This window comes from Drosophila melanogaster, chromosome 2L (assembly GCF_000001215.4).
Source record: "Drosophila melanogaster chromosome 2L".
NCBI lineage: Eukaryota > Metazoa > Arthropoda > Insecta > Diptera > Drosophilidae > Drosophila > Drosophila melanogaster.
The window spans coordinates 2,911,171-2,937,315 of NT_033779.5; the positions used below are offsets into that span (position 1 = coordinate 2,911,171).

At 40.2% G+C, this 26,145-nt stretch overlaps 1 protein-coding gene across 8 annotated transcripts in view, besides 1 other annotated feature; it reads left to right on the forward strand.

Annotated features, from left to right (window-relative positions):
- lilli (lilliputian) overlaps positions 1-26,145 on the forward strand; it is a 68,478-nt gene that overhangs the window by 25,242 nt on the left and 17,091 nt on the right. Inside the window, exon 3 of one of the 8 annotated variants that reach the window (NM_164516.2) lies at positions 18,814-18,981. The exons of 5 other annotated variants lie outside the window; for them this stretch is intronic. The gene's annotated coding sequence lies outside the window, so the exon portion shown is untranslated. Of the gene's footprint in view, positions 1-1,597; positions 1,719-13,743; positions 13,975-18,813; positions 18,982-26,145 lie in introns of all 8 variants that reach the window. 2 more of the 8 variants (NM_001144301.1, NM_001144303.1) reach the window with 2 other exon arrangements.
- Positions 22,184-24,305: a mobile genetic element.

Here is a 26,145-nt window from a genome sequence, read left to right on the forward strand (position 1 = left end):
GAATTTGTGGGCATAAGGTCGTCGCTTTGGTTGCCAAATCTTTTACCCACCACACACCCCACCAACCCTCACATTGTGGCGCCCACTTGGCCAGCGTTTGTTGCCACCCACTCCGCCTTCTGTTTGCGGCTTCATCCTCTTGCAACCGGTTGCCACCACCAGGAGTTTTCCTTTGAAGAGTCGCAGGTGGAGCCGTTGTGGCCCAGCATCCTCCTCGCGGAGCATTTGATGAGTTTTTAATTGGTAGTTCTTTTTTTACCCTCTTTGAGCCGTATTTTTTCCCTTTTAGGTGGCTTAAAATGGAAGTAAGGCATAGGACTGCGTTGCGAAGTGGTTTCGCGAGGCTATCAGCTGCTTATGTAAATAGAGCCCGATGCAATTAAGTAAACAATTCGCTGGTCAAAAGCTGTAAGGAGAGTAAACACAGCTAGCTAATTGATTAATGCCAAGTCATAAATTAATGGCTGAAAGCTGAGGTTGAGCAGGCATTAAATGCGGATTTATCTCAACTTCTAGTCGTTAAATTTAAGCTGAAGGACGTATTAATCAAGAAGTACTTTTAATCAGTTCATGAAGAAAGTTAGTTAGTTATTGACTTATGGATTATGCTGCACTTTAACCCGCTTTTATTTGTCCTCAGCTCAGTTCCGCAAAAAAAAAATGTTTATCCAAAGCTGTCTATATCTCCGTTTGATATAAATTAGCCAAACGTGTCACAGACATTTGTGTCCGTTTTGTGCCAACCCAAACCGGTTCGGGCCAAAACCCCATTACCGCCCGCTTCCTGGCCGCAGTTTCACCGCATGCAACCCCCATCATCTTAATGATGTTTGGGTGAGAAAAATTATTGACCACTCTCTCGGTCTTTTGGCTTAATTGATATGGGTTGCAAAGTATATATATATATGTGTATGTACATATTTATATGAGTTTGATTGGATTGGTGCGGCATATGTACATACAAGTTTATTACTTCTGGCTCGAATATTGGGCGTTTGTTTATTTTTATGCACTTGGTTGCCAATCAATAATCAATATTACCGATGACATCTAGTTTTAACTTGATTTTATGCGAACTTTGGTGTTTACTTTTTTACTTTGTCGAAAGCTGTAGTTCGTTAATTTGAAAGTAACAAACATTTAAGTGTATCCGTTAACCGTTTTAATGGACATTTAATATCGAGAAGGCCGTATGTGTTAGCCACTGTGTTGTGTTGTTAATTTCATTTGTAATCGTTTTTGCAATTGTATTCAATTGTTGTGACATTTTAATTGCTCGCAATGTAAGCGCTGTAAGCATAAATTACGTAATTAATTTATGCTGTACAACTTTTAATCTTTATTTCACAGTAAATAACTTGCATCGGTCATTTAAGTGGAACGCAACGTTTGTTTTATATGTCATAGTTAAATGAAATATTTCTGAGAAACATTTGTGGTATTTCGTTCTGTAGAAGTGCTGATTGTGTATCGTTTATGTTCGAGAAAAAAAATAAAAGAAATACTAGTCGGTAATAACCTGTATAACTACTGGGGGAAATCCCCCGAATCGATCGACCTACAAGGAACACTCAGCATGTCTTACCTGAACTTCCAGGGGCTGCCTTTAATGTGTGTCGTTTAATGTCAACTTAAATCAATTGAAATGTCAATTACAACAAAACACGAAACGAAACGGAGAACACAAAAAAAAAGAAATGCACCGAATGCAGTCGGAGGTAAAGTTATGGGCCAACTGGGAGGGGAATCTCCAACCCTGCTTCTTCCCTTTGCAATCCCCACATTTGCCAAAGTAATCGAGTCGAATTGAAGGTGAAATCGGATAGAGTTGGGTGCTTGTTGCCATCCTTTTCGACTGGGACTCCTTCTATTTTTAGGCCCACGAGTAACGGGCGAGTGGTTGTCTCGCTTTGGGTGTCACTTTGGGAACAGGTTGACATCAAAGTTTCGGTGTTTCGCAGTTCAAATGTCATCGCCGTCGTAGCTAGCCAAATTGCCGGGCATGCCCACAAAATACCTTCATGGAACCAAGCCATGGCTACGGCATTTCCGAGGACACGGCTTGCTTCGCTTCGCTTTGGTTTTGGTTTGCTTCGGTTTGGTTACTTAGACCAGGAATTAGCACAGGGGCTAAAATAAAGGGAGGAGCATTTGGGGGAAGAAAGATAGACAGACAGACAGTGAGCAAACATGAAGCGAACTTGCAATTACACAATCTCTTTTTCATCGACAGGCAAGTGAAATAAAAAGTTTGTCAAACTCTTGGCTGTCGATTTGTTTAAGCAGCTTTTGCCGTTGTGTGTAATATCTTTTTGCCAATTTCTTTTACTTTCTCCCACTACCCACTTCTTGCATTTTACTTCTTTGTTGGCTTGCATTTTTTCCCCTGGTCTCTCCTTATGCAAACGGCATTCGTTTGAGATACTTTTTTTTTAAAAGACGATGCAGCTCTTCTTTTCGGTGTTTGTCCTCAGCTTTTATTTCTATTTTGAGAGCTGTGTAGCCAAACTATTAATTAGTGGCAAGGTACACACAAACAGCTACGTTAAATTAGAAGATCTTTCAGCAGAGAATATACCATTTATCCGTGAAATGCATCTACATACACATATGTGATATGAAATCCCAATCTCTGAGATGCTAAGTAAACGACTGTGGGCGAATTTGAGTGTTGGAGGAGGAACAGGTGTTATTCACGGCAAAAGCATCGCTTTTTTCCGCCTCTCTGTGCTGCATAAAAAATATCTGTGCATAATTTCATAATGAGGCACTGAACCAACACGTGGGCAGCAAACTAGTGTGGGCATGGCAGAGGGAGGGAGGGGGGTGTGTCGCGTTGGAGGAGAGATTTCAGCATATGCTCCGCTTGGCATTTCGAAATGTGCTCGCATTTTCGCTTTGAGAGCGAGCAAATTGCTCATACGCCGCGTTGGGCGCCAGATGCGGGCGCCAAAGGACGACGACGAGGACGACGACGGTGAAGAAAGAACGTCAGCTCATAATTACGGTTATATGAGCCGTGATTATTCGCTTTTGCCCCTGCAACGAATGCCGCCGCGGTTCCTGTGATTTGGCCTGTGGCATTGGACTAACTGACTCGCTGCATGTCGCTGGAGGGAATATTGGGGATTGGATTGGATTGGATTGATTTGACTGGCTGACTGACTGAGCATGTGACGATGAGTAAGTCCTTCGGAAAATGGTTCGACTTAACAGGCGGTTAATTACGAAGTAAGTTTTGAAATGGATCTAAAGCTAGAAAGCAAATGTGAAGGCTTGTTAGTTTGCCCTTTAATTACATTTAAATCACGTAGGCGATAAATCTAATATCTGTTTTCACTCACATTTTGTTTGTTGACCTTGTGACTCAGCATATTGCGAAACAGTAAATTGATGTATACATACATGTACATGCTTCGTGACCGCGAGTTGTTAAACAAATAAAGGCAAAAAAATCGGCAAAAAACAATAAAAGCAGTGGAAAATGCAATAGATTCAGCGAGGATGATTGTAAGTGGGGAGCAAAGCCATATTTCAACTATAATCTTATCAGATTTGCAATGTTGAATTATAGTCCGGAAAAACGCAGTCGAATAAAACGAAAACGAAGAAAGCGATACAAAGATATTTGTAAACAACAAAGAGTAAATGCTACCATTTACTTCATGTAAAAATTTCACAAAAGTAATACATTTCGCGAATTCTTCAGAACTGAGTGGTCACTCCAATCCGAATGATGTACTCGCTGATTGTGAGTTACAATATAGTTGAGTAATGCCAGTTTAAAACATTGTTACAAACAATGTGATATTATTTTTCAAGAAATTAGTTTTATTGCCAGGCGATATTGCTGAAGGGCGGAACAGAAGTCGGATGTTAGCACACATGGCTCTTTGCTGGCCGCATTCGAAAATAAATTTGCATGACGATGGCAGCAGCAGCAGCAGCAGCAGCAGCAGCAGCAGTGGCAGCATCAGCGGCAGCGGCGGCAAGCCAACAATTGTTGCGGCAGTGTCCTGCCACTTCGTACCCACCCCTCTCCACCGGCTGCCTGCCACCGAAAAGGCAACAACGAACAGCAGCCAGTGGTCGCCTGCAGGGATACACTTGCTCATCTCCAGTGCTCTTTTCATTGCATCCAGCTTCCACCATCCACCAGCCACCAGCCACCAGCCTGCTCCCAGTTGCTTCAAAATTTACGAGCAAAAGCATTTTCAAGAGTTTTATGCGCGTTGAGTGGCAAGAGGGAGGGACTGGGTGTTTAGGGGCTTCGGGGGCGGACCAAAATTTTAACTTTGCAAAAAAAAAAAAAAAAGAGGAGCATATCCGCCTGCACAGACACTGTTACGAATAGATATAGACCATATCTATGTACATATGCACATGCATACATACATATATAGATATATGCGCATAGCGAAAAAAAAGGGAATAAAATCGCGTTTCATTTGAGTTGCCATATCCTCTTTCATTTTGGTTTTTCTGTGTTAGTTCGCCGTAGTTGTTGTTGTTTATTTTTAGTGCATTTTCCTAGCCAGTTCGTCAGCCAGGATGTAGGAAATTTTCCGGTTTTACTGTTGAGCCTCCTGCTGCCAGGAAATCGCTCCTACTGCTGCGAGCAAAGAACAGAAAAGCAGCAAAAAAAAACACACTCACACACACGCAAAAAATGAAAAGCGCGGAAAGTCCCTTGGTCCTTCGGCGCCCCATCTATCCATCCAACCATCCAACCATCCATCCATCCATCCACTAACCCCACCAAAGGCAATTGGGTTGACGGGCGTAGTAATTTCAGTTGAGAGACATGGCCAAAGAGAAGGCTCTCTGGCGAATGGCGAATGGAAATGGAGCATTTATTGAACTTTTCGCAAAAGATATTTTTGTATTTTCCGAAATGGGTTAACTGGGTAGGTTGCGAGAGTGGGTTTGTTGCGAGGGATGAGGGGTGAGGGGTGAGGCACAGAATCAGAAACTCGAAATGTAGGCCGTTTATTTTTGGTCCCGCATCCCCGCCACTACTTTCCCGAATGAGATTGGGCGAAGAGTTTGCTCAGCTACCTTAAAGTTTTTCCGCTTTTCCCTTTTGCAATCGTAATGAGTTCAGGTGGGCGCGTGTAATGGCTGCAAGGATAATGAGCAGAAAGAATGGCGGCTATTATAAGCGGAGTTGCGCCTTTGCTCAGATCAAGCCTTTAATATCTAAAGCAGCTATGAAATATGAAATATTTTTATTTAACACAGCGTAGCGTAATTCATAAAGAAAATGTAAATGAATTAATCAACAACTTGTGCAACAAGCGATTATTGGTTACTTTTTTTTTAAATGCGCAGCTGTGGCACAATTGCAAGTTTTATATATACGACAACTTTTGACCTCGACAACAGAAAAACCAGGAAAATCAGCTATATTTAAGAATTTTCCAACGTAGTCAGCAACGATGTCGAATGAAAACATTCTTAACTCGCAGTTTTTTTTTTTACCTAAAAGAAAGAAACTGATGAGCAGCATACACGGTTCGTTCCTTTTTCGTCTCTTGTTTGTTTGTTGTCAGTAGTGCGAGGGAAAATAAATAAATTATTGGTGCTGCCGAGGAAATTCTCGCAACGGTATGAAAAATCGGCGGGGAAAAAAACGAGCAGCAATTTTTCCTTTTAATTTGTCACCTGTGAACAAAAATTTGCGGAAATAATTATCGTTCGTACGTTGCGTTGACACATTTCTTTGCCGCTCGTTGACTTCTTCGCTTTATTTGCTTGTAAATTGCTTTTAATTTACGGCGAAACATGAAAACCCAATAACAACAATAATAATAATAATAATAACAATAACCATAAGCAACGACAATCGTTTGGTGTTTTTAAAGCGTTTGCCAAATGTTTCATGAATCATTTCATTTGTATGGCCAATTCGAAAAGAGGTTAGTGGTATTTCAGCAAAAATGGGGGTTGTCTATACATACATATATATTGAGAAGCTGGAGATTAATAGGGTCGATGGTCAGGGAGCCACATTTGTGGCTCTCCATGGGAAGGACAGGAAAAACCCGCCAGCTGCGGCCAGATGAAAATGTCAAGTCATCGGCAAAAAAAAAGGAGGCAGGGGAAAAATGAAAAGAAAACACTGTGGTTTGTTGACTCGTTTTGATTTGTGGCTGAATTTTACACACTCGAATTGTGAGGTAAAAATAGATTTCTTAACTAAACTTTTATGAGTAGAGAAAGCCCTTAAGTTATCAAATAGTTGTATTGTATATACACATATATATCATATATGTATATTAAAATATATTACTGACCTATCGCATAGTTATTTCTGCCTTCCATTATTGCTTCGTTTTCATTGTTTGAGAGCTGCAAAGCTAAAATCAAGATTTTTCTTTCCGCTGCCTTGCATTTCTCGTTATTCTGCTTTCTATTTTGCACCTAGATTGTTTCTTTCGTTTTTTTTCACGTTCTACAATATCTGTTTTTTGTTGTTATTATCACAGCATAGTTTTGTTGCTTTTTGGGTTGCATTTCCGTGGTTCTTATCAAAGTGGGTAACATTTTTCTGCACAAACCGAATGCCAGTAGAAAAATACAAATACGCCAAAAGTCGCGTTGAGCCAAGTTAGTTGAGCTTGGTCCATGGTGGAAATGGAGACACTCTTTAAAAGTGATAAGGTGTATGTAAATACATATCTATAAAAGTAGTGTTGCACACTTTGAAACACCCTAAATAATGCTCATGTTTTAAGAAGCAATTAGATCTCGCCAATGCAAAAATTCCCAAATATATTGCCACTTAAATCTGTGCCAGTTTCAAAAAGTTCTCGTAACTTCAATCGCAGTAATATGCAAAAGGGTATACAAGTGGGGGAAAAGTTTTCCTTCCGTGAAAACCATTTCCCCCTCGCGAGTGACTGACTCTTGTGCGACAGGATTTGTTGTTGTTACTTAAATATAAGCACATATATATATATATACTATATTGTGTGTCCCCTCCGATTTTTTTCGGTTAGCAAGCGCAACAGTGAAACAAATAGAAAAGAAACGAAATGAAAGGAAAGTAAAGGGGGTTTCTGGCTTCTGGCTTCTGGTGACGTCTTGCGGTCGTTCATCTAACAACCTAAATAAGTTTCGCTGCCTTCGCCTCCATGGAGCGCACACTACACATTTGTTTGTGGGCCTATTTTATATTTTATGGTAATGGAGGAGCACAGACCCCGATCCCCGACCATCATCATCATCATCACCATCGCCCATCACCATCGCCATCCTCATCCTCATCCTCATCGCTGTTGTCGCAGCCGACGCCAACTTACAACTCACTTGCTGTTGTGTCCCACTGTTCCATCGACCGACTGATTCACTCTATGAATAGGCCCAGCCTAGCCCAAAACAACATAAAATAATGCCAAGAGAAAAAGGAGAAAAAGGGGAGCATTTTTGCAGAAAAAATGGCAAACGGCGTTGACAGGCAGAGCTTGAAGTTATTTGGGGAGTAGTGCGTGTGTGCCTTGTGGCAACTTTGTTGTGACCGGCTATATTTAGTAGAAAACTCAAAGTAAAACTGACTTTTCAAGTGTGCTCGCTGCTATCAAATTAAATTAAGTTCAATGTATATTTAGAAAATGTATATACAAAATTCGAAACTAACATGATGTCTACTATATAGATGCCATACTACATAAAGTTCTATTGATTCAGATTGACTTGCATCTAAGTTAAAGTTATTATTCATACAAAAAGAACATTCAAATCCAATTGACTTTGTTACACTACACCTATTCATATTTCAATCGAAATATAAATTGAGCTTGGTATCGTAAAACTATTCATTCATTTGCAAATAAAGCCAGTAAAAGCTTGCAGTTTGATGACTCGACAAATAGCCGAAATGTTTTAATTCAACTTAATCTCCGATTTAGCTGGCACAGAGGAATAGAAAAATACTAGCGTATTCCATAAATAACAAAATAACAGCAAAGTTATGAACATTTGATGGTCGGCAATTTGAATACACTCTCCAAAGGAATAAATCTATATATATGCAAATCGTTTCGAAGCTATCTATTCGAGATTGCAGTTAGTTATTGCAACAATAGATTGCCAAATTATTTCCTAATAAAATTCGTTCTACCTTGCTGCACGCAAGGGCATCTGGAAAACTGCAGCAAACCGCACGAGAGTCAACAAAGCGACAGTAGTTGGACAGGCAGTATGGATGGCTATCAATAAAAACTAAATTACAAATACATAACAGATGCAAAAATAGCTCAAAACATTTTTATATGCCGGCCGAAAAATGCAAACACTTCAATTTTCGTTCGGAAGTGGGCTAAATTGGGTGGTGTTGGCAAAAACACTACGTACATAGTTGCAATTTGTCCCAGAGGGAAAACTGTTATTGAAATTCAGGCACACGGGAAAAATACATCTAAAAATATATATAGAACTTCAGGGAGAAGGTAAAATCGAAATTGAAGTACGATAGATAGATATTTAAAGTACGATGTAGTTGCTGCTTTTCATTTATGCCATTTTAAGATGTATTTACTTTCGTTTAATTTTTTTTTTACAATTATAGCAATTATGAAAGTCACTGTGCAAAAGTGTATCAATATACATTTTGCCCCCACAAAAAGTCCTTTTGTTGACTGTGTGCTTGTGTGTGTGCTTTCTTTCTTTCTTTTTCCCAGTTTTGTCATCGGTGCCCAGGGGTTAATGGTTTGGGCTGCCAGCAAACAGTGCATGCACCATACATTCGCCATTCCGTCAGAGTTTGCTCTCCATCTGTCGGAGACACCTGCGCTCCCACCCGCAAAAATGGCAAAACAAATAATGCGAAAAAAATAATGGAAATAAAATGAAAAATAAAAAATTAGTGAAAAGTAGAATTTGTTTTGACTGAATGTCGTTGCAGTCAACAGTCGTCAGTAGCCGGCAGCAATGAGTTCAGTTCAGTTCAGTTGAGTTCACTTTAGCCATTCTGATTTTGCCTTTCGTCCATGGAGTCTATGATGACCATGATTAAACATTTTTATTTGTTTTTCCTGATTTTGGCATTTGTTTATTGTGCCCCGTTTCAATTGGCTGTTAATTATAACTGACTGACTTTAATGCCATGACTTCGGTGCTGTCCAAAAAGAAGTATTTGGTTTTGATGTCGTCCTAAACTGCATATTCCCATTTCCTACAGTATGTTGCTACTCTGGCAACTCTGCATCATTTAGATGGCAACACCTTATAAAAGGTGGCAACACATAATTATTGGAAGAATTTGACGTTTGTTAATGCATGATTTTAGTTTGCTCATCTTGTTTATTAACTTTGGAAGTGATATCAAAAACTAACTTAAGCATCTGGAAACATTTTGCTGTTTAGCTCTTTATGTTAAATTGAGGTATATTTTTGTTTCAAGTGCATTCGCAACTCCGGCAAACAAGCCGAAAACGATAAAAACTTCTAAACTTTGTTTACTTAGCCACGCGCTGTGTCGCCCCAACCCCCCCGATCCCCCACTCAAATAAAATAGTAATTTTGACAGCGCAGAAAAGAGGGGAGGCCGAAAAAAAAGGAGCAGAAAATTAATTTGCAATGCAAATTACTTTTAATAAATTTTATAACATTTTTTTTTGTTCCTTCGCCTTCTACTAGCCGAATGGCAATGGGGCTCTTGGAATGGGGCAGCTGTTGCTCACTTGTTTTTTTTTTTTTTGTTTCTTTCGTGGGGGTGGCTGATGGCATATGGGGTGGAAAGTGGGCGATGGGTGGTGTCTATCTCATTGCTTTTGCCAGACAGACGGCGGGCAAAATTAAGCGTCGCAACGGCATTTTATGAAGTGGAGAAGAGACTTCAAACTGGGGCCACCGGGAAAATGTGGAAATGGTCACGAAGGCGGACGGAGTAGAGTGGAGTGGAGTGGTGGAGCAACCGATGACAGGGTGGATAATTTATGCCACGGGGGTCGACGTTGGGCGATGGGTTCGCTGGAAGCATTTAATAAAACGTGCAGCAGCAGGAAAATAGGGCCAAAACTCCAGACACTTTTCGGGCCAACTTCGGAATAACAGAAAACTTTCCATCGTGAGCACACAGAAATGCAAAAAGCAAAGTGCTTGTTGGCTTCGCTTAATTGATGCTCGCCAAAGTTCATTGGCAATTTCGATCGATTATCTGGAAAATTTGAATTCTGCGATCAGAGAAGAAAACCTAAATGCTACTCCATTGTATTTAACAAAAATGGAAAATGGTTTCGAAAGCGCTTGTACTTTGAAGTAGAAAGACGAAAAACTCTGCTGGGAGAGCTGAGCGAGCAGTAAACCCTGAACAACAGTTTCGTACTTATAATAACAGATTTGCTGCATTCATTATTTTATTATTTATTATTATTTCTAATGACATCGCGTGCCAGTACAATAATAAACCAAACTGGCCCAACCACGCCAATTTCTGCCACTCTGCAAAATTAGTTTTAATAACTATACTGCTTGTTTATTATTTTTGCTCTGTTGTTTTTCAAGCCTTTTCATTAAAAGCTTTCTTTTTATTTTTATTAATAAATTTGTTAATTTAAGGTTATTTGGTAATTTACTGACCGTTGCTAGTTGGCTTTTCCATAGTATTGCTTATTTACATTTTTTTCGTTAATTTGTTTTTACGTTGTTTGCTTGGTTTTAATGACCTTTGCATTTCTGGTGTTTTTTTTATAGGTGATTGTTGTTTGAGCTGTGCCTTATTGACTTTCGAACAACAGATAATATTTTGGTTAATTGTCGGTTTGACTCTAGATGTCATAATTCATTTGTCTTTCGGTTATTTGCTGGTTGTAAAAAAAAAATAGCATCGCAATAATGGCAACTATTAATCAACAGTTTATCTGGCTTATGCCCGTAAAAACGAGTTTAACATTGCGAGAGATAAACGATATGTTTCTTCAATATTATAACAATTTATTCGAATTATTCGAACTGTGTACACTTTGTACACAAATTGCATTTAAATCGGTATTACTTTTTTCTTTTTATTTTGTGAATCATATGAATGCCTGCTGTTCGCTGACAAACCTTTCATGGTCGTTAACCCACTGTTGCCCCTCAGTTGCCGCATGCAATGTGATTTATATTACTCATTTGGCAGCTAATTACAAATGCCGAGCTAATAAATTTAAGTATATTAAGTGCATTGGCAACAACAAATCACGAAGAGCAAAAAAAGCGAGGCGGGAATGAATTTCGCTTGCTAATTAAAATGCATTCGGGCGAAGCAGAAGTAAACAAATGGAATAAAATGCATTGCGCCATTTCATAAGCCGCATTTTCGAACCATAAATAAGAACTAATAACAATATGATGTCAAAGGCAAATTAAAAGTCCATGCAAAAATATAAACAAACTAAAAGCCAAATGAAAGAGAGAGAGAGAAAGAGCTTTTGTAGTAGCTATAAAATGATGCAAATCAACCGACTGATTCCGTCCTTGAAAATTTGTGCGTTGAATCGAACGTTCTATAGAAAAGTTGTTATATGTATAAAATACTTGGTTTGGTTTGGTTTTCATACATTTTCTGCTTTCTTAATAACACTTATATTAAATATGTTGCAAATATGTTGAACAGAAGCAATGAAATCTTCAATTTATAAATCATTCAATTAGTTATTCATATTCCAGCAATAAAAGCTGTTTTTTGATTGATTGTAAAACAATACAATGTGCAATGCAATTACAATTACAAAATCGCACGTACAATGCACATAAATCAATTGGTTGGAAGTCAAATGATGGGCTTTCTTCGATAATAACTTAAATTTCATAAGCCACTTAAGTCGTTCAAGTTAGTTGTGTATCGCCACCAGTTGGGCGCAAACAATTTAAAATAGTTGGGAACGCGCACACGAAGAATATTGCTGGACAATTAAGGCCATAAGCGGTCATGATGACGACCAAGGGCGCACCCAAAAAGAAGGGGGAGGTGGGGTGCTGGTGGTGGTAAGGTGTAAGGCGTTCGCATTCCGTGCAACACGTTGGCAAGGGCATAACAAGCACAACACACATGTTGGCTACCATACGCTCGCTTTTTCACGGCCATGAAAAACGCGACTCGCAAAATTGTTGCGTGGTTGGTTGGTCAGGAGGCGGAAAAGGAGTTGGCTTAGTTGGTTAACAGAAGGATGATGGAGGAGGCAGGAGGGGACTGTGCGGGATGAGGCTTCCGGCCTGCTTGTGCTAACTGCTCTGCCATAACACCACTGGCTACGTACAACATGTGCCACTCATTACCGCGCCCTCACAACCGCCACGCCCCCCTCAGTTGACCACATCCCCAACAGCAGGCATGTGTGTGTGTGTGGCCAGTTTCGTGTGACAATTTTCCGACGCTTTTTCGCACTTTTTTTATATTCGGTTACCGCACTTTGACCATTAGCATGGCCAATAAGCAAAGCTGTGTATCTCCTTCCCTTTGTTTCAGCAATTGCTCCTCCGTTTGGATGGCAAAAGTTGGAGTTGGTCAATGCCCATACATTTCGGGCTAATCCCCTCATTAGGCTGTTAAGAGGCGATTTGCTGTGGGGCCCGTGAGCAAATAAATCCTAGTTGAATAGATCAACTGTGCTTCAAACTAAAATGACACTTATTCCGATAAATTGAGCATGAAAAGTACTTACCATATTCTATGGTAACAATGTTAGTCCTATTTACGCGAAAATCTTGAGTTCCATTAACATGTTGGTGATTCCCCCGAGATATTTTGAAACCGGTCTCGTTCCATGAATCATGCCTGTTTCGAAATTATACCAATGAGAATGAGTGCCCATCTGGGGTTAAACCGTTAAGTGTCATTCGGTATATGTATGTACATTATATCCCCCTGTCTATAATAAATCCCCTTTCCGTCGTCAATTGCTTCTATATTTTCGCTGTTAATTGTTGCATGTCTCGTCAGCGAGGCCAATGAACTGAAAATTGTGGGCACGTGTCCTTTGAGTGGACACGCAACAAAAAGCCCAACTGAATCTAGAAGTGTATATATACATGTAGTATATGCATATAGTATAACACTTAACAGATTAACCACCTGAAGGGGTTCAAATCTCATCTAGAAAACGGCGGAAATAGTGCAAAAGTAAACAGCATTTGTGTTTGCCTTACTAAGTTTTAAAGCCCCTTGGTAATATTTGCCTATATTTGTGCTTATCAACAAATGCGACGCAATGTTTCTTCACACCAACGGCGGCGTATGCGGCGTATACGTAATGAGCAATCAATTGCAAAAGTAAAAAAAAAAAAGAGAGAGAAAGAAACAACGAGAAAAGTTGACAAACCGCGTCAAACTCATTCGATTGTCGCTGAAGAGAGAATTGTGTGAGAATGCCTCGGCTTGTTTCATTTTTCCTGCTTGTTTTTTTATATTTTACTTATTTTTGTTCTCGTTGATTCTGCCGATGTGTTTTTTTTTGCTTTATTTTCATTTTTATTTGTATTTGTATTTTTACTTATTTTTTTGTATTGGCTTTGCGTCACCATCTGTCGCTCTTTTCCTCTCATTCGCCCATTCGACTTCCCACATTGCCTTTGGCTTTTGTTTCGCTTCTTTCCTTCGTTTCTCTGCCTCTTGGCTTACATTTGGCTTGCAAATTGTTGCTCTCTATTTATCGCTTTCTAGCTGATTTAATTAATTTTATTTCCACTAGTAGATACACAAGCAAGCAAACCTTACTTCGTCAACTAATATTTAATCGAATTCACTTCTTTTCTTTGCAGGTGAGTTCAAAACCTTTTCGAAGCGAACGCAAATGAAGAAGAAGAGTGAGTGGTTGAATAAACAGATTCGTTTTCGATTAATTATAAGCAGTGAGTTTGAAAGATACCTAATGAAAAGCAGTAAATTAAGTACTAGAGTTACATATATGAACAGAGCATCCCAGTTATCAACTTGACTTTCACGTTCGAAAAGTTCGGATTGCCCATCATCAACAAGTCCATGTGGAGGAAGTCGGTCGCAACTTCTAAGTGGGCAACAAAACCGGCTCCTTTCCCGTACAAAACACACACTGGCAAAGGGCAAGTCTAGTCCAGGAATTGAGCTTTTGATAGTGGAAAAGCTCAATGGGCGCTTTTTAAACAATAGCCGGCGAAAGAAGGAGGGAGAGAGAGAGCATTCAGGCCGGAGCGAGATGGAAGGGCATCCTTTCTAAGGGCCTGATGAGTTGACTATTTGCAATGTTAGCAACAAATGTAGGCAGATCCTTTAAAACAACAATGCCAAAACGATGATGATAAAGGACCAAAGAGAACTCCCTACTAAAAGCGAGAGAACATGACAAAATAACAGAAAAAAAAAACGGAAAAAACCGACATATGCTAACAAAAGCCTGCTGCTGTGCTTGGACAATAAAGGGGCGAAGTTGGTTTTGGGCGGCGAAATGGGAGGCATACCAACTGTGTAGAGTGCATTAAACTGCGCCCAAGTCACTGCCAACACACATACGAGCGATAGACAGAGACGGAGCGGGTAGAATAGGGCTAGAACGAGAGAGACAGAACTGTGCTGGGGCATTATCTAATACTAGCTCTTAAATGGTTAGAAAGCGACTAGAAATAGTCGTAGGAAATGCTATAAATATCTGTGCCGTAAAGTCAAATTTATTACTTGTATTTATCCTATATAAAGGTGTCTAAAAGTAAGCAACATACATATAGTAAGAATTCTGCAAGAAAAGTACGTTTGAAATTAGAAAAAAGGAGTTAGGTTAGCTGAAAAATAGCCAGATTGGCATTTCTGTCCGTTCGGGTAGCTGTTTGACGATGGCGACAATGACGACCAAGTCGAGTAGCTCGCAGAGACGGCGATTGGCGGCATAAATCCAATCCACTGGTGGATTTGCAAAAAGCTTCAGCTACATGCCAAAACCCGCGTGTACACACATACACACACACACACACTCGTTGACGAAAACAATAATAAATCTCAGCAGCAGCGGCAGCAGCAATATCATAAAAAAAGTAATGTAACAAAGGCAGTCGGAGGGAGGCCCATGAAAAATCGCAAATAACTCAAATAAAACGAAAGACAGAGAGTACAAGTGAAATAAAATGAAATAGTCCGCACAGTCTGCATAGCCCCACTAGCCCCCTTTCATTTGATCATCCGTGGACTTCGAATCGAATGGAATCGAATCGAATCGAAATCAGGAGTAGATGCAACAAGAAGTCAAAGTAAATGGTCGCCGAGCCGTAAGGAAAGGAGAAATGGGAAAGAGTAAACTTCCGATAGTGTGGGTAGATGGTCGGTGTGTATTTTTTGTGGGATGGCTGGTGTATGAAATAATAACGGCTAGGGATAAAGAGAAAGCAGCTATGCAGACGGATATGAGTCTGGATATACATATTTATGTAGTACATACGTGTATAGAAATGATATAAATGTGCATAGTAATAATAAAAATGGTGTAAAGTAGCGCAGTAAAGGTGTGTGCGCATCGCAAACAACTAAAATAACAATCAGGATGAGAGCAGTCTTTGATCAGATTGAAAACACAAAAGTGTTGCATATTTTTAGACATCTCTTCAAGTGAATTTCGGCGTTCTCTCAATCTGTGAATATACTTACTTAACTCTTAACCAAGTTAATCCTGCCAGTTCAGCTGTATTGATCCCAATGCATTCACCTCTGTGAGGATTGGCAGCCGGGGTTGGGAGGTGGAAAAGGCAATGCGAAAATCCCCACACCTATGGTCCGGGTATACAAATGCATTTCGCTATATGGCGGTCTGTTGTATGCACATACATACGGGAGTGATTGTTGGGCAACAGATATGACCCGACTCATTTAGACCGGCAAAAGCGGTGGCGGCGGCTGGGGTATCAACAAAGTTAGCCATTTATTCTGTGGAGAAGAAGGGAGAGGGTGAGCGGAGGGAGTGGCTTATAATTATAGCCGCTGTTGTATTTGCTAATGGGATGGCCCTGAATGGGCGTCGTTCGGGGCGTGGCAATTAAAGCACCTTGTCCAAGTGCTGCGATTCCGGGCGGCGTGCAATCAGTTGAATTGCAATTGGCGAATTTGGGAATTGCGCTTTGTAGCCATTAATACTGTATTTATAGGGGTCTGGCACACGAATGTGATGACCCGACCTAATGGAATACGTTGTGATTCAAGGGAGTTAACACAATAGTGTGGTTTAAGGTTTAACAACTTAATAATTGCTTAAATTTCGATAAAAAAGTGAAATATGAAATCAGACGGATTAACTGCAAATACGGGCTCTGCTCCTGGAGCCATTTAATCCAGTCTATTAGCTTACGATGCACAACTATCAATAAATCGAACATGCCAAAGCCAGCCGACCAAAAAGTAAGTTTGCCCTCGACTGTGTTTGCTTTCCATGCGCCAGCACTACTCAAGCAATTCAATACCAACTCAATATTGGCTAACCCAAAAAATGAAAAAAAAGAAAAAGAATAACAGAATGAGGGGCCACAAAAAGTTGCAGTTTTCCAGTGACTTTTGGCCAAGTTGAGTGCGGCACATCAACAGGATTTCATTTCGCTCTCTCTTTCGCTTGCCGGCCGGGCGAAACACATGGCGTATGTGCAATATTACGTATACGCAGTGGAGTTTCAACTGCACTTTAGACATTTTGATAATTGCTTCAGAGTAATGTTTTTCTTGTTGCTAGCTTAACTGCTCGACAGGGTCAACATGTCATACTAATTTTATGGCCAGGCCCCCATTGCCACCCAAAAAGCCAGCCAAGCACCCAAAAGAGTCTGTCTCGTCTCGTCGACCGGTCTGTGAACTGTGAATGGCCTTTTGTGTATATAGCAGGAGCAGGATTTGGGAGTGGGAATGGGAATCCGAATGGGAATGGGGCATGACCAGGAGGGAAGTTCGTTCAGTGTCCACTGGAGCTAGGGTTTTTCCGACGCCGACGAGAGGAGCAGAGAAAGGTTGCCCTGAGCTACGCATTTTTGTGGTGTTACGGCGAGTTGAGCTCTTGTTTGTTCGTTCCATGTGAATTCTATATGAGTTCAGCCGCAGCAACTTCCAAGTGAATGGACACCCAATGATCGGCCACAAAGTATATGGTATAGTTTTCTCGACTCTCCACCACTTTTTGGTGGAAAACAAATGGGCTAGCTAGCACTCAAAAATCGATGCCAACTTAAAAAGTTCACTCGCATATGCTTCCGGCACACATTTTTGCTTTTGGCAGTGGAACTTTTTGGCACTGCTTTCAATAAGCCGGTGAATTCATTGATATGGAATAAAGTTCTTTATTTCCTTGGCAAGAACGGCTGCACACGATTATTAGTCGATGATGTTACAATGATATTGAAACACTTTCTGCATTGTATTTTCAATATCCAATCATGATTGCAGATTGATGTCAATCATCTGCGGTAACCTTTCTAAATCCTTTCAATCAATAATTCAATCAGCCTGCAAGACAGCCTTTTCATTGTTGTTGGCCATCAATCAGGACTTTCGAAGAACTCCCCTATTAAATCACTGCTACCAAACTGAAATCGAACAGGAGAAAGCAATTCAAATTGCCTGGCCGACGAGCAAGAAAAGCTCTGCACCTGGCACACACTACGAAGCGAATTCTGCTATTGGACATAGGCCTAGCTGTTGACCTTATGGCTTTTCCAGCTTTTCCCGCATTTCCCGCTTTCGCCGTTCTGTTTCTCTTTGCATTTTAAGCCAGTACTTTCTTGCTTTTGCAAATTTTTTATCTTCAACAAGATTTATGCGGCTTTGTGTCATAATTCCTAGCGCTCTTCTCGTTGTATTTCCCCTTTTTTTAGTCTCTCGTTTTGGTGTAAACTTATGTCGTATTCAGGCGACATTGGAAGATATAGAACAAAAGTGAAGGGGACGGCCAAAGTTGTTCAAGTTTTGTGGCGCTGCCGTTGTAGCTGATTCATTTTTCACCTTTTAGTGTTCATTATTTATTTGTTTCTTGTGCATTACCTAAGCTAGCCTTCTTCATTTGCGCAACTCCGAATGCGTTTCAATGTCCCACTTTTGCACATGAAATGGAAATTTGGCTTTGTTCGCCTTATGTGTAAGGCCAAAATGCCACACACGCGACGGTTATTAGGTACTTTGCGAAATCCAGTCTTGATATCCTTGTTGCCGCCTGGTTTTCAGGGAATCTTGTTGAGTCATAAAAACGTTGTAAAAATGAACAGGATTTAATTAGCGGTGTTACAAATGTATATGCCAAGCATATTAGATACCAGCCTGAAAAAATAAATTCATAATAGTATAGAAAAGTTAGTAAGTAAGTCTTATTCCTCTTGATTAGAACAGAAATAGGTGTGTAAACAAACTGCCTTTTTTTTAGTTGCCTACACTTAGGTGGCGTCACTAATGTATTCCAGCATTCACTGCTAATTTCGACATCATTTTGTCTTCACATTTTGCGTCAGTCGCAAAGTCATCGCCGAAAATATGCCAGAAGCTCAATTTGCCTTTGGAAAAACGTCGTTTTCCCATGGATCACCCTTAAGTCTCGCCACTCGGGCAATTATGTAGCCAGTCCAACCCAACATTTGACACCCAGCCGAGGAGCAGCAAACGAAAATTTCATCAAAATCTGTCACGTACGTGTGGCCACCAGAATCCACAATACCAAATCCAGAATCTAACCATCACACCCATCCACTTAACCCCATGATGATGACGATGTCGTGTTTGCTGTCGCCGTTGATGTCGCTGTTGCTGTTGCTCTTGCCCCATTTTGTGTTTGTTGTTCTTCGCCTTTCCAGCTTTGTTGTGCACATTAATTTTGACGAAAACAATTTCATTTAACGGCATTTCAGGCAGCAGCAGCAGCGGCAGCACATATCGCATCGCTAGACAGCGACACAACTACGACATTTTAACCGAAAGACAGCCAGAAACCCAAGCCCGGAGCCAAACACACAAACCCAAACCGAAACACACAAGTTGGCTGACAAGATGAGTTAACCAGGCGCATAACAATATAAGTATGTGGTGGATACAATGGCGCGGGGAGTGGTGGTGGTGGTGCGAACCCTTTGGCAGGAGCATCTGGGCCTGGTCAATGCATTTCCCGGCTCCACTTGATTGTATTGTCATTGTCAGGACTTTTGAGTAGTTGACCATGATGGTGGAGCCACGTAATTCACACTACTTGAAAAGGGGTTGATGATATTCTAAGTGGAGAACCAATAGAGAATACAAATTGATAAGAAAGTTATCCACATTGACGATGACGATGACGATGGCACAACAAAAAACAAAGTTATATTTAATAGTGAATAATGTTGGAATTTACGTATTTTAAACTAGAGAGTCTAGAAACTACACTTTTATCTGGTTCAACTTGAATGCATTCCAAAGCAATTAGTATTGCGTACTGGTAAGGGTATTTCCGCGTCGTTTTGACGGCATCTGTGCAAGATGATCTCAGCATTCTTCGTGCTTATACATTTGCCATATTTGAAATTCCCATTATGCTCCCTAGCTGCGTCCGACTGCTCCACTCGCTGGTGTCCTGGTGTCTAGTGTCTTGTAAGGGGAAGTTGTGTCTAACACGCACGTACGACCCGTGGCATGACCCTGCGCCCTCCCTGCCCTGCTGCCCTTGCTGTCCTGCTATTCTGCAACACACCCACCCCTCCTGCAGTGATCCCCTTTCAACCGACTTGACTGGATGTTTTGCTCAATATGCCAGTCAGTCACTTGGCCGGGAAAACATGGCCAAAAGCGGTGGGGCGGTGGCAAACAGAAGGAGAGTGGAGGGGGGGGGGGTTGGTAAACCGGAGTAGACATTTGGCGAAATGATTTTCATATTTTGCGTGCGGAGGAGAGGAACTGGCTCTTGGGCTATGCGCGAACTCAAATTCTAATGCGAAATGAGCTCACAATGCTGCGATGAAATTTGATTTGAAGGCAGGCGGGGCGGTACGACGAGTGGGTTAACGCTCACCCCTTTCAGCGAAATGCGAATTAATGAGGCGTGTCTCACTTATGTTTTGTTGCCTGTGTCAATATACTCGCAATAATATTATCGTTATTGTTATTTATTATGGTTGCTGCATATTTACCCACTGGCCACGCCCCGCAGTTTATGGCCTTGATGGGTGGCGGGCGTAAGCCGCTTAAATAATTAGTTAATTGATTTCGCTGGCCACTCTGGAAATTGTGGAATTATTTTACGTTTTTCTCCGGTGGTTTTCACGCAAATTATCATATGTGTAAAATGCTTTAGTTTTTAATTTTGATTAGTTTTAGTTTTGGATTTGCTATTTAATTAGAGGTTTTGTGGAATAGTTAGGCGGTATGGCAATTCCAAATTGAGCAATGCAGCATAAGCATATCTAAATCGTAGAGTTTAAGCCTAAATGATATATGATTTGCACTTAAAATGCACTCCTGCATTTACCTTCGAATGCCAATAAAATCGTTGACTCCTTCACGGGAATTTACGCTTAATTCCTTTATTTATTTAGCTGCGTTTTGACACTTAATTCTCCAGCACTCCATCTCCAAGTCAGGCCATCCCCTTTACTCCCCTCCATTATCAACAACGTCTTCGACTTTTGTCTCGCTCTTCTCCATGGCAACCGCAAACAGTTTAACGCGACCACAGCGTCCACGGTTGTAATCAACTGCCACTCGTCCTGCGGCAATCGACAGTGGGCCCTAGCTTTAAATTACGTATCAAATTGCAGTCGTTAATGAACAGAAACGAAACTCAAATGAACACCAAATAACCAGCAAGCAAAATGAACCTCAAATGAAATGAACACAAAGCAAGATGAACACCTGTATTTATTTTAAAAATATTTACACAAAATGTATATTTCGTTCGAATGCCGTGTGAAGCGCATCCACTGTTCGTTCTGCTTACATTTTGTTTACGTTAGCGCTGCGTTCGCATTAAAGGCTACGCGGTTCTTTATTTATGGCCATCAATATTTTATGACGCGCAACGCGCATGAAAAGCCAAGGGAAACCGAGAGGAAAAGGGGGCGGAGTAAGATGTGCCTGGACAGACGTAAGCATGCTGTGCGCTGGGAAAGCAAGTTAGTTCCCCGATTCCCCCTCGCAGCTAGCACTTAAAGCATAAACGCAATTAAGAGAAAATAAGTGAAAAAGCCAAGACGAAGGACCAAGGACGAACGCTGGCGAAGATGGCGAAGGAAAACTCTTTGCAAATTAGTTTAATTATAGGGAAATGCAAACAAAGCGACGCTAAAAGTGTGGGCATTCCATTTACTACTCAAACAACCCTCGCGTTGAAGTTAGCCATGTGTGATGCTGATTATAGCATCATCTGCTAATTCCACTTGCCTTAATTAATATTTATAGCCTACAGTTTCTTCAGATAATCAAAGCAAAGTCTACCGAAACTCTTCAAAACTGTAGCCACCACATAATTGATGGCGGGAATTTCGCAATGCCATTTTATTTTTATGCAAAATGCAATGTGCATTCTATACAATGGAAAATATTTAGCATAATTTATGCGGAAATATTAAAAATAACGACACAAAGTAAATTCGAAATCTTCATACAAATTGCAAGGAAGAAAACAGTGGAAACTGCGAGGGATTGCTATTGCAATAATCCGCAGTGAAAAGATGAAGGCAACCGGAAGTGACTGTTTGCTGGTACAACTGGGTGGTCTCAGTGGGTGGTTGCAGCTTTAAGAGCTGGGCAAATAAATATGAACAAACGATCTATTACTACGAGCTCAGCTTCTATCAAACCAAACTATGCAGTAGTCAGTTCAAAGGCCTCTATTGCATTATATCATTAGCCTTTTTGGTGGCCCCACAAATTTTTCCTGCCTGCACTCCCTTAAAACAGTTTCATTGGCATCTATGCGCTTAATTGTGTTTTGTTGCAATGTGGTGCACACGCGAATGAAAAGCCAACTCCTAATGTCAGCTCTAAAGCATACAATAGTGAAACGTGTGGTGGCGATGGCTGGACCACAAGAATCCCCATTGCCCACACACGGCCTGTTGTTCCGGGGATAGCTAGCTGGCCATATCCATCCGGGCCACACTCACATACCCACATCCACATCCACATGATCCTGTGTCGGTGGCGCCAAAGCGTCCGCATAAGTTTGTTTTTAATGTAACCTTGTTAACAGCAGTCTGTGTGGCACACCCCGCCACCCAGGTCAATATATGTATATGTATGTATATACTACAGTATAATTCGCTTAGCTGCCTCGAGTACTTTGCACAATGCCTCGATGCAGGTAACTTAAAAATGCAGCTAACTTAATTTTTTTTTTTAAGGAAAAATAAAGAATTTATTTCTTTATAACAATGTTAAACATAAAAGGAACTGATAATTTCATTCTTAATGATAAGTAAGATCGACATATAAATTTAAGTGATGGTGAATTGATTAAAACACTTTTTAAAACTAACTTAAAAATAGTCAGTAATTTTTTTTTGCAATACAGCTGAGTTTATATGTAAATTAAACAGCTTGTCTTCCATAGAATTCAAGTTTTGCAAAAACTCATCATTATTGTTTCGCATAAAAATGGACTTTAAAGCCTTAATTGCTGCAAACCCATCCTTAAAAGTAGGACGCTCAGTATCGTCCACATCTTCATCACTATGGCTTTCTTCGTTATCGCTGGTTTTTGCATCTTGAACTAAAGAGCGCACGATTTCATCATCATCTAATTGACCATGGCAAGCCTCATCTGCATCAACATTGGCATATTCATTCCAATTAATATTCGATACAATGTCAACTTCTACGCATTGTTTGTCTTTTTCAGCAATGGTGTCTTCATTTTCAAAACTGAACTTAAATCCAGCCTGAAAATAATAAATTCGTTATTTGAGATACATATCAATAATAATCCCATCTTACCTTTTTAAAACAATTCTGAATAGTTAACATTTTAACATTCTTCCATCCTTGGTTGACAAAATATAGAGCATCCAATAACGATAATGATTTTAAAAATTCCACAGTAGATTTACCACAATTAACAGCAATGAGCTGCTGTTTGACCAAAATACGCCTATACTCTAATTTGAATGAGTGGATAATACCTTGGTCCAGAGGTTGAAGTAGAGCCGTTGCGTTTGGTGGCATGAAGCACAATTTTATGTTTTCGAAGTCCTTGACAGTCGTGTGACTAGTTGCATTGTCGATGAAGAGTAAAATCTTTCGATTTTGCTTTTTCATTTCTTCGTCAAATCCTGTCATTATTTTTCGCCAGAGATCCTTAGTCATCCAGGCCTTCTTATTTGCATAGTACGGAATGGGCACATTAGCATTCTTGAAGCATCGTGGCGATTTAGATCTGCCGATTACAAAAGTTTTTTTGTATGTCCCAGTTGCATTGCATATAAACAGCAAAGTAAGTCTCACTCTCTGAGATTTCTGGCCATTTAATTGCTTTCCACAAGTAAAAAATGTCGCATTCGGCATTGCTTTATAAAAGAGTGCAGTTTCGTCAGCGTTAAAAATGTCTTCTGGGTTATAACCTTTAAGCAATCCTGGCAAAATATCATTTTTGTACTCATTTGCTGATACGGAATCATTTGTAGCAGTTTCGCCGTGTATTTTGCCATACTTTATATTGTGGCGCTTGCGCCAGCGCCAAAGCCAGCTGGCGTCAGGTTCAAAGGCGTCGTTAAATTTTTGGCAAAATTCTTTCGCTTTTGCTAATATGACGTGCCGGTCAAGAATTACGTTCTTTGATTCCTGCTGTCCGAACCAAATGTATAAGGCTTCTTCTACTAAGTCGTGCGCTCCTTTTCTTTGACGCTTTCTTTTTAAACCTGACGCGGCCACAGCTTCATGAATTTCATTTGTTTTTTGTAAAATGCGGTTGACTGTGGATCTGTCGCATTTGAACTTGGCACAAATTTCCTTTTTGTCCACTTTGTTGGTCACTAACTCGATTATTTGAAGCTTTTCCTTTAGTGTTAGTCCAACGACACGCTTTGTTTTACCCATTTTAATAACTTTGTGCCATAAGAAACAAAAACACAAAAATCACGATCAAAGCAAAAACAAAAACGGACATGCGCAGATACTGAAACGAGTTGGCATTCTTGCCATCTTTTAGATATGCAAAAATGATTCATAGATGGCGCAGCTAACTTTGATGATATTCATTGAAATTGGCAAAAAAAACAGCTGATATGATGCACTTAAGTTAAAAAGGCTGTTATCTGCGATGCAGCAAACGTATGAATTTTCGTACAAATTTTCTATTCACACAAAAAAATGGAAAAATAATGCAGATATCTTGCCGATGCAGCTAACTATCGATGCAGCTAAGCGAATTATACTGTATACTATATGGCCAACAGGTCGATGGCGATGGGCTAACAATTGCATTAGCTGGCTGCTAATAAAAGGATCCTGTTACTCTCGCGGTTTTGGGTTCAATAACATGGCGGCATGCAATTAAAATATTTTAGCATTACGCATACGCACCGTTGATCTCTGTTGAAATTCCGCAATCATGGAGATTTTAACTCAATTTCTGCTGTATATTGTAGTAAGCAAAGGCGTGTGTTACGAATTTGCGAAAAGTTTACCATTTAGATAAAAATTATGTTGACCATTAAATAGGAAGCTAACTGAATTAAATACTAACAGATATATATATAAATAGCTATTCGCCCTGCAAATTGTGCATAGTTCTGTCGATAAAGAGAAGAACTCGTATCTCTATCTGTCGAGGACTGGTCTTATCACCTCGTCGTATCCCCTTCGCAAAGCCCCAAAAACAAAACAGAAGATAAGAGAAGAGAAGAGAAGAGAAAAGAAAAGAATGCGGGGGAGCAGCGCGCACATGTTGCAGAAAAGCAGCGTAGAAAATACAATAAATTACGACAGATAAACATGGGAAAACTGGCGGAGCGAGCACACAAAATACAAACGCGGAAAAGTGATGGCGAAGGAAATAAATAAATAAAGAAAATAAAAGTTTGCTTTTACGCTTCGCCTTTCCGCTGTATTTACTTGGCTGTTTTCCTTATTGCGGCTACGAAAATTATCATTTTCAGTTAGTTTTCTTTTATCATCGTTTTGTTTTGTTTTCGGACATTTCCCAATAAATAATATGTCCATAATTTCTGAATCATCCATACTAATTGATTGTCGCATTCGATTTCAAGTAAATTTAAAAAAGAAATTTCAAAGTGCAAAAAGGTTTTTTTGGTTTTAGTTATTATTTTAATGTGAAGAGTTTCCCTAAAATTTAGACTAGCTATTGCATGTCACGTTTTCTACAAATTAGTATAATAATTCCATGTAAACCTTGCAGAACTATATTTCCTTTTTGTCACGTTCAAAAATCCCATGAAAAGAAGAAGAAGCATAGTTAAATTCATAACTTTTACTTTTACCTTCACATTTTTGTTTTATATACTTAATTTGCAGTTTTCTGTGCACAACGGAAACCATAAACATGTTTGTTGCGCTTGTTTTTCCTCACGTTGTTGTGATTTTTCACAATTTAATTGAAATTAATTGATTAATGTTGAAAACGTTTTTATTGCCCAGCGCTTGCTGATGATTTCCGTTGTTATTGCCGTTCTGCTGTTTTGGGGCTGCCATTTTCCATTTTCCAACTTGTTGAAAGTTTAACCCCCCTCCCCCCGCGGCTTGCACCTTCCCTTCTCTTGCCGCCCCAATAGTTTTCCCTTAACAAATTGCGCGATAATTTATTGCGAGAGCGAGGACAACGGCGGGGGATCTCATCAGTTTTGTAATTATCTCGGTTTTGCCATCTCGCTCGCACTCCGGCGTCTCTCTCTCTCTCTCTATCGCACACACAGAAGATGAATTAGTTGCGTTTTGGCAGCGGTACGCGATTTGCGGTCAAGTTGAGGATGCCAAACAAATTTACGCCCGAAACTCAACTTGTGTAATGAAAACAGCATTAAATATGAATGGCATCGCTTGTGGGATTATTATTCGGGTTCATCATTTATTGAGTACTACACCTACCACCAGGTAAACTGGTCTCAAAAATCTGCTCTCCATAGTAAAGCATAACATAATTTTGATTTCTAACCGGGCCTCGTTGAATGCATTCGAAGCAGCACTTGTGCATAACTGAATAGTTTTCATTAAGTTAATTGATTTGGCCGTAAGGTGGACGGAAAACAGAGCAAATACTA